This window comes from Macrobrachium nipponense, chromosome 9 (assembly GCF_015104395.2).
Source record: "Macrobrachium nipponense isolate FS-2020 chromosome 9, ASM1510439v2, whole genome shotgun sequence".
Taxonomy (NCBI): domain Eukaryota; kingdom Metazoa; phylum Arthropoda; class Malacostraca; order Decapoda; family Palaemonidae; genus Macrobrachium; species Macrobrachium nipponense.
The window spans coordinates 84332641-84340708 of NC_061110.1; positions in this window are offsets into that span (position 1 = coordinate 84332641).

Sequence of the window (8068 nt, forward strand, 5' to 3'; positions counted from 1 at the left end):
GCGCAGGAATAGTGGAATGGACGAAGGCAGAACTCCGCAGCATAGATCAGAAAACCAGGAAACAAATGACAATACACAAAGCACTACACCCAAGAGCAAATACGGACAGACTGTACATAACACGAAAGGAAGGAGGGAGAGGACTACTAAGTATAGAGGACTGCGTCAACATTGAAAACAGAGCACTGGGGCAATATCTGAAAACCAGTGAAGACGAGTGGCTAAAGAGTGCATGGGAGAAGGACTAATAAAAGTAGACGAAGACCCAGAAATATACAGAGACAGGAGAAAGACAGAAAGAATAGAGGACTGGCACAACAAACCAATGCACGGACAATACATGAGACAGACTAAAGAACTAGCCAGCGATGACAATTGGCAATGGCTACAGAGGGGAGAGCTAAAGAAGGAAACTGAAGGAATGATAACAGCGGCACAAGATCAGGCCCTAAGAACCAGATATGTTCAAAGTACGTTAGACGGAAATAACATCTCTCCCATATGTAGGAAGTGCAATACGAAAAATGAAACCATAAACCACATAGCAAGTGAATGCCCGGCACTTGCACAGAACCAGTACAAAAAGAGGCATGATTCAGTGGCAAAAGCCCTCCACTGGAGCCTGTGCAAGAAACATCAGCTACCTTGCAGTAATAAGTGGTACGAGCACCAACCTGAGGGAGTGATAGAAAACGATCAGGCAAAGATCCTCTGGGACTATGGTATCAGAACGGATAGGGTGATACGTGCAAATAGACCAGACGTGACGTTGATTGACAAAGTCAAGAAGAAAGTATCACTCATTGATGTCGCAATACCATGGGACACCAGAGTTGAAGAGAAAGAGAGGGAAAAAATGGATAAGTATCAAGATCTGAAAATAGAAATAAGAAGGATATGGGATATGCCAGTGGAAATCGTACCCATAATCATAGGAGCACTAGGCACGATCCCAAGATCCCTGAAAAGGAATCTAGAAAAACTAGAGGCTGAAGTAGCTCCAGGTCTCATGCAGAAGAGTGTGATCCTAGAAACGGCACACATAGTAAGAAAAGTGATGGACTACCTAAGGAGGCAGGATGCAACCCGGAACCAACCCCACACTATAAATACCACCCAGTCGAATTAGAGGACTGTGATAGAGCAAAAAAAAAAAAAAAAAAAAAAAAAAAAAAAAAAAAAAAAAAAAAAAAAAAAAAAAAAAATAAAAAAAAAAAAAAAAAATAATAATAATAATAATAATAATAATAATAATAATAATAATAATAATAATAATAGCCTTTGAGAGTATTACATAGGATTTATAGTACAGATAGAATTTGCTTAAAACTTTCGGTAATATTCTGTCTGTTAAAGAAATATAATTTTCTGATGTAAAACAACTAAATCTTTTATAGCAATGAATTCTGACGATGAAAATGAAAAGAAGCACTAGAATAAAAAGGATTTAGGTAGTATAATACTTTATTGTTTTGTCGAAGTTGACGAACATTCAAGAACTAACAACAAATAGATATCTATTACTAGCTATAGATATTTGTTTCCTCCTCTTTGGCTATTAGGATTATACCTGTTATGCTGATGATGTCCTTATCCATAAATTACTGGACGGTAGCTGGGGTAACCATATGAGTGACATAACATTAGAAGGTTCAGCTTCTGGCCCTCAGGATCAGCAGACCTCTTGTGATATCGGTGAGAGTAGCCATAGGTGACTGGGCGATACCCATAAGAAGAGCCATAGGAATGATCAGCTTCTGGCTCAGGATCAGCAGACCTCTTGTGATAGCGGTGAGAGTAGCCATAGGCGAACTGGCCGAACCCATAAGAATGATCAGCTTCTGGCTCAGGATCAGAAGACCTCTTGTGATAGCGGTGAGAGTAGCCATAGGCGACTGGCTGATACCCATAAGAAAGAGCCATAGGAATGATCAGCTTCTGGCTCAGGATCAGCAGACCTCTTGTGATAGCGGTGAGAGTAGCCATAGGCGACTGGGCGATACCCATAAGAAGAGCCATAGGAATGATCAGCTTCTGGCTCAGGATCAGCAGACCTCTTGTGATAGCGGTGAGAGTAACCATAGGCGACTGGCCGATACCCATAAGAAGAACCATAGGAATGATCAGCTTCTGGCTCAGGATCAGCAGATCTCTTGTGATAGCGGTGAGAGTAGCCATAGGCGACTGGCCGATACCCATAAGAAGAGCCATAGGGATGATCAGCTTCTGGCTCAGGATCAGCAGATCGCTTATGATACTGATTAGAATAGCCATATCCTTAGGAAGGACGGTGTGGTAGCTTACGTGGCCATATCCTCTATAACTTGGCTCTGCCTCTCGGCTTTTCTATCTCAGAAGCGCAAGCAAATGCCACTAAGAGTGTAAGCACCTGAAAAATAATTAGTAATATTAGTATTGCCATTACTTAAAAACATATATTTTTAAGGAGGCTTGTAAATACACTCAGAAAATTTTTGAATAGGTTTGAATCTCCATGAATTATCTTTCTGTCGTAGACAAAACCATTACTAGAATAATCTTGGTAAACAATAGTAATATGGATAATGAAATAGATAATATTTTAGTGTTGCTTTTTAAGAACAGATTCTAAAGGGCTCAAATTTTTGAAAAAAACTAAATAGAGATAAAGCCAACTGCATGTTTGGCTATGTAATGTAGGTCTCATTGAAGTCACGGGAATATGTTTAAATTTATTTGGTATTATTTAAAAGAATTCAGATTGCCGTCAATGAGACCTAGATTGAATGATAAATTTTTACCCTAAAAAAAAATCGAATAATAGTTTAGGAAGTGGACTGAGTGCTTAATTGCTTATCAATAATTACATGACTTTATATCGCTTCTGCAAAGCAGAAAAAGTTTTGATACTGGAGACAAGGAAACATTAGGAATGTAATGAAAACTCTTCGTAATTGCCCCTCACCCCAGACAAAGCAAAGCATATTTTAAAATTTATATATATATATATATATATATATATATATATATATATATATATATATATATATATATATTATATATATATATGTGTTTGTGTGTGTGTGTGTTTATGTGTGTTTGTGCGTATGTGATATCAGATCTGTCCCCCGTTTAGAGAATAAACATGATCAAGATTAGAGAGAGAGAGAGAGTAAGAGAGAGAAATAGATTACTGGATACTAACGAGGCTGATGGTGGAAAACCTGGATGGTAATTTACATTTTCTTTGTTCAATAATTAGGGTTATCAAGCTGATAAGTTATACCAACCAGAAACTTCATTGTTGCTTGTTGATGTTGTCTTTGGCCACTGCTGGGCGAAATGTGTCCCTGCATAAAGCGTTCCTCCTACCTTTTATACTCGACAGTCAAGCGAGTTTCACTGTTTATGGTCGCGACATTGAGGAAAATATGTTACAGAATACGCAGGAGACTAGGATCAGATATCTTTTAGCTAACTGTTTGGGCGGTTAAGCGCCTTCGAAGCTTATATTTAGCTTCAATGCTAAAGCAAATCATGAGGGCAGCTTTTTTAGGTGATGACAAAGAATTAATTGTTAAAGGAAATAAAGGCCACCTTGACATGTTTCAGAGGTTTTTCCTTAAGCTCAAATGAATATAATAAGATTTGTTTTCAGATGACGACTATGACGAAAAAGACTTGACCTTCGACAATGTTTGTGTTTGTATCATATATGACAGTTGTCAAATACTCTTATTAATGATTTTTATCATATAATCTTTATACCCAGTAGGAAAATGAACTCAGTTCGTGTAATACATATAAATATAGAAATATAATGAAAACTTTAAAGAGTTATCATTGATTGGAATATGGTTTTAAGTATTTTCTTTTAAGATTCATTTATTCTTTTAATGGTCCCCGTACGTAAATTTCCCGTTCTGAATTATTTCTTGGTGATTATTCATGGACGATGTGCGGTTGCAATTGCTAATGTTTTGATATTTTGTTTCCCTTAATTTTTAGAAGTTGCTTTCCACACATTTTCCATCTTCCTCCACCCTAGAGCCTTGGCTTCCCAATGACGTCCCCCATAGTTCATAGATATACTGGGTGTCACGGAAAAATAGTAAATTGATATATAGAAAAGTTAGAAAAATTCCCTGTTTGTCAAAGGAATTAGTGTCATGTTAATCTTTTTTAGTTTGCGTTGATAACTTTCACAAAATTCCTTCTTATTTCCTCTGTCCTTGTAGTTGTATGCATTTTAAGGGGGATTTCTATAGCTTCTCTAAATGCAAATTCGTTAATTTATTATGTTCTTCTACGAGTTAGAATAAAAGAGACTCTTTAGCCCTGGCAGGCAACACGTTTTGGAGAGGGATACTCCGAAATCAAACCAGTGGGTAGAAGGGACCCTGTAGCCTTGGTAGGCATCCTCTCTAAGAGAAGGTTCCGCACTGAATACAAACCATTGTTCTTTAAACCTAGGACTTTGGACTGTGCCAGAGCCCATAGTCATTGTACTTACCTGTTATTTTTTCGAAAAGTGGGTATTGATAGGCAAATGAAAAAGCTAAAGTTGCTAAGTTGCTTTACCTAATCTTTCCCTTTTGGGTTTTTTTTTATCATTTCTAAATCTATCCTAACTGCCCTCCTCCAGTTGTTATGGGAAGCCTGGTGGGTTTTTTTTATTTGCCTCATAAGGTGTGCTGGTCCCATCTTCTCGACCTCCGTTACTTCCGGGCCTTTTTTCATTGATATATAGTCTGGTTTATTTATATTTTCGACAGAATTGTAAATAATGTAAAATACTGTTATTTTGATGGCATTATTATTGTTTATTATTCAGTTAATTTTTACCATGTTACTGTTGTTATGATTCCATTTATTAGTATTGCTGCAGATTTTATGCTATTAATTCTAAATCTCTCGGGAGACACTGAGCTGAACCCTGGCCCTGTTACTCTTTGCAGTAAGAATTAAATTACTTAGATATATGGGACCTAAGTTCAAATTTTCTTGAGCTCTAGAGTTGGGCCCATAACTCGGTTTTTTTTTTACCCGAGACACCTTTATGTACTACAGGTAAAAGGCTGAGTTTTGAATCCCAGGGTTTTGATGTAACTGAATTCATTTATCGTCGTAACATCCCACGTGCACAAGGTATGGCTGTATGCACCAAGTCAGGACGAACTATTTATTGTCTGAAAAATTTTGAGTGTATTGGCCACGAAGTTCTTTGTTATAAAACTTTCAGTAAGGTTTTGTTTTATAATGTTTATGCATTTTGCTGTTTACCCCAATCCAAATATTGACGATTCCATATATTACCGTCTATTGGAAGGGATTTCTATTACCCAGTCACAGGATTCAAATGCTTCATTTGGTATTTATGGATTTTGCCAAGCTAACTGAGGCAAACACCCATATTTCTGGTAACAGAGTAGATCTCATAATTACAGATTTTCCAGCTATTATGATCATTGCGCCACTGAGATAGTATATTTGTTAATCAGCAGATTTCTAATGCCACAATGGGAAAAACATTCTCATGTATCAGCTGATATATTAGATCTTGATTCCAAGAAGAAGTTAAATTAAATGGCAATTGCTACTTAATAAGTTTTGGCCTAAGAGAGATCATCAAATTAAGGACAAATTTCCAGCCAAGCTCTGATGATACATACAAATAAGCTTACCATGTTAAACAGACCTTATTTAAGACTTTTAAACGAAATTGTGTACATGAAAATTCACCATTTTTGTTGAGTCTTGCCGTGCTGTGAATAGAACTTATCATACAGCCTAGAGAAAATACAATAATTCCTTAGAGAGGGAAACTTGGAGGTATTACTCAGCCTCACCTGTGGTGGACCAATTTGGCATCATCGATATTTGGGTCAGACTTGTCTTCCATTCCCCGCCACTACTAACTGGTACATTGGTTACTGCCTTTAGGAAAAATGTTGAACTGCTTCATCGAGCTTTTGAAACTAAGCAATAAGCTGAAGATGTCCCTCTCCTAGATACTTGTATGCTTATCCTATTCTTGAAAAAATTCCATTTCGCTCTAGGGATATTAAGAAAATTCTGAATAGTCTTAATAGTTAGGGTGAAGCAAATCTTGATTGTTTTCTTCCCTTTGTTTGTTTTATAAAAAAAATATTTCTAGTGTGTTGTCTCCCAAGATTAGTTGATTCTATAGATTTCTATGTTAATGTAGTATGTTTGTGGAGCAGCATAAGCTTAGTGATACAGTGCCTGTGCCAAAGAGTGCCATATCTGCAGATTACAGTAACTACAGTCCAGTTTCTATTCTCCCTTTGCTCTCCAAAGTTGCTGAAAACTTCTTATTTTTATGCTCTATATAAGTATGTAGAATTTAAAGGATTGTTAGCTGAGAGTTAATATGCATTAAGGAAGTACTTAGGTACCTGTAATACTCTTTAGACTTGACATGCCAATTGCAATGTAATGGGAAAATATTTCTTACTTATTAGTGATTTATTTAGGAATTGATTCATCATCCTCCTCTAATATCTTTACACTACTGTTGTAAGAGTGATTGGAACTGTGAAATGTTTTCGTTTTTGTTGTGAACGTCGAGTGCGTGGCAGTGTGGCCAGTCCCTTGTTTTGTTTTTCTTTCACTTTGGGTATGGGAATGCTGTCCTGAATCTTTCATCTCTTTTTTGGTAACACTAGCAACACATGTAAGGATCACGAATGCTCTCGAGGGGGAAGAAGGAAGTCAACTGGTCCACCCTCATGATTGGCTATTTTACCAAAATTATTAATGCAAATTATTATCGATCCCTTGGAAGGTAAGCTGTTAAAGTCGTAACTATTACCGTTATTTCATTAGTTAGAACAGATCACTATCATGAAAGAACAATAGCAGACGAGGAATCAAGTGCAAAGTTACATGCCCAGTCTAACGTGATTACAATGCCTTAACATGGAAAATTTTCATTGTCGTGAAAGATGCTTCACGTTCGTTAGTTGTCATGAGATTTTGCTGTGTTAGTTTCAGTTGTAACTTAGCGTTTGATAGGGTTGTAAAACGTTAAAAAAAGTAGTTATGTGTTTTGTTTGTGTAAAGTTTTTGCAAATACCAGTGCCAAAGGTTACCACAAAATGGCTATCCTACAGGGCATCTTGGGGTTACCCCTTTCTCTCTCTCATGGAAATTTCCACTGCCGATCATGATCTTAGACTAGGCTATACAGTAATTTAAGAAGGTCTACCCTAGAGTAATCCTGTTTGAATGAGGAATTATTACTAGTTTTGATATATATAGTTAGGGCTATATGTATATAAATTTATGGAAAACTTAATTACATAGGACTTAGCCTATACCCTCATTTAACTAACCTTAACTTTGTGGCCTATTGTAACCTAGTCAAAAATCAGCCATGTAAACTTTGCATAGGCTATCCTTAACGATTTGTGAAGAGGCCTAGGCTAGACTATATCCTGTTAAAAGGCACCTTAGCCTAATTTTACCTCATTTTAGTGTAAGTTTTTCTCAGAAATCTTTCAGGTAGCCTTATCCATTGACATATATTATGTACAAACATTTAGTACTGTGTGGAGTAGGGTATCAAATAATTTACAACCTTACTATAAATTAATTGATTCCAGGGAAGCTCCACGTTTAAATACCTTTATCCTATTATGGAGGAAAAAGGCACATTCCCATTAGTAAGGTAGTTCGATGTATTTTTTTGAGGTCTCTCAATATAAAGAGTTATTTTTGTTGTTGTTTTAAACTAATCACTTGTATTAATTTCTGGAAATCAAAAATTAAATAAAATGAATATTTCTTGGGATCTAGTCCAGGGATCTAGTCCGAGAGTTCTGAAGACTAGGCAAATTTACCAAGTCAGGAGACCAGGCCTGGGAGAAATTTGGCATGATGTAATGAATAATAAAGAAACGAGCTGAATACTAGGAATTTTCTTCAATACCATCGTACCTTACACGTAAAATGGATATCAGCACTTCAATTGCCTCCCAGTGGGACATCACCTGGCCTCATCAGTAATAAGACCCTACATACAAGGAATATCATGTAATAGCAGGTAGGACAGCCCTACCCTAAT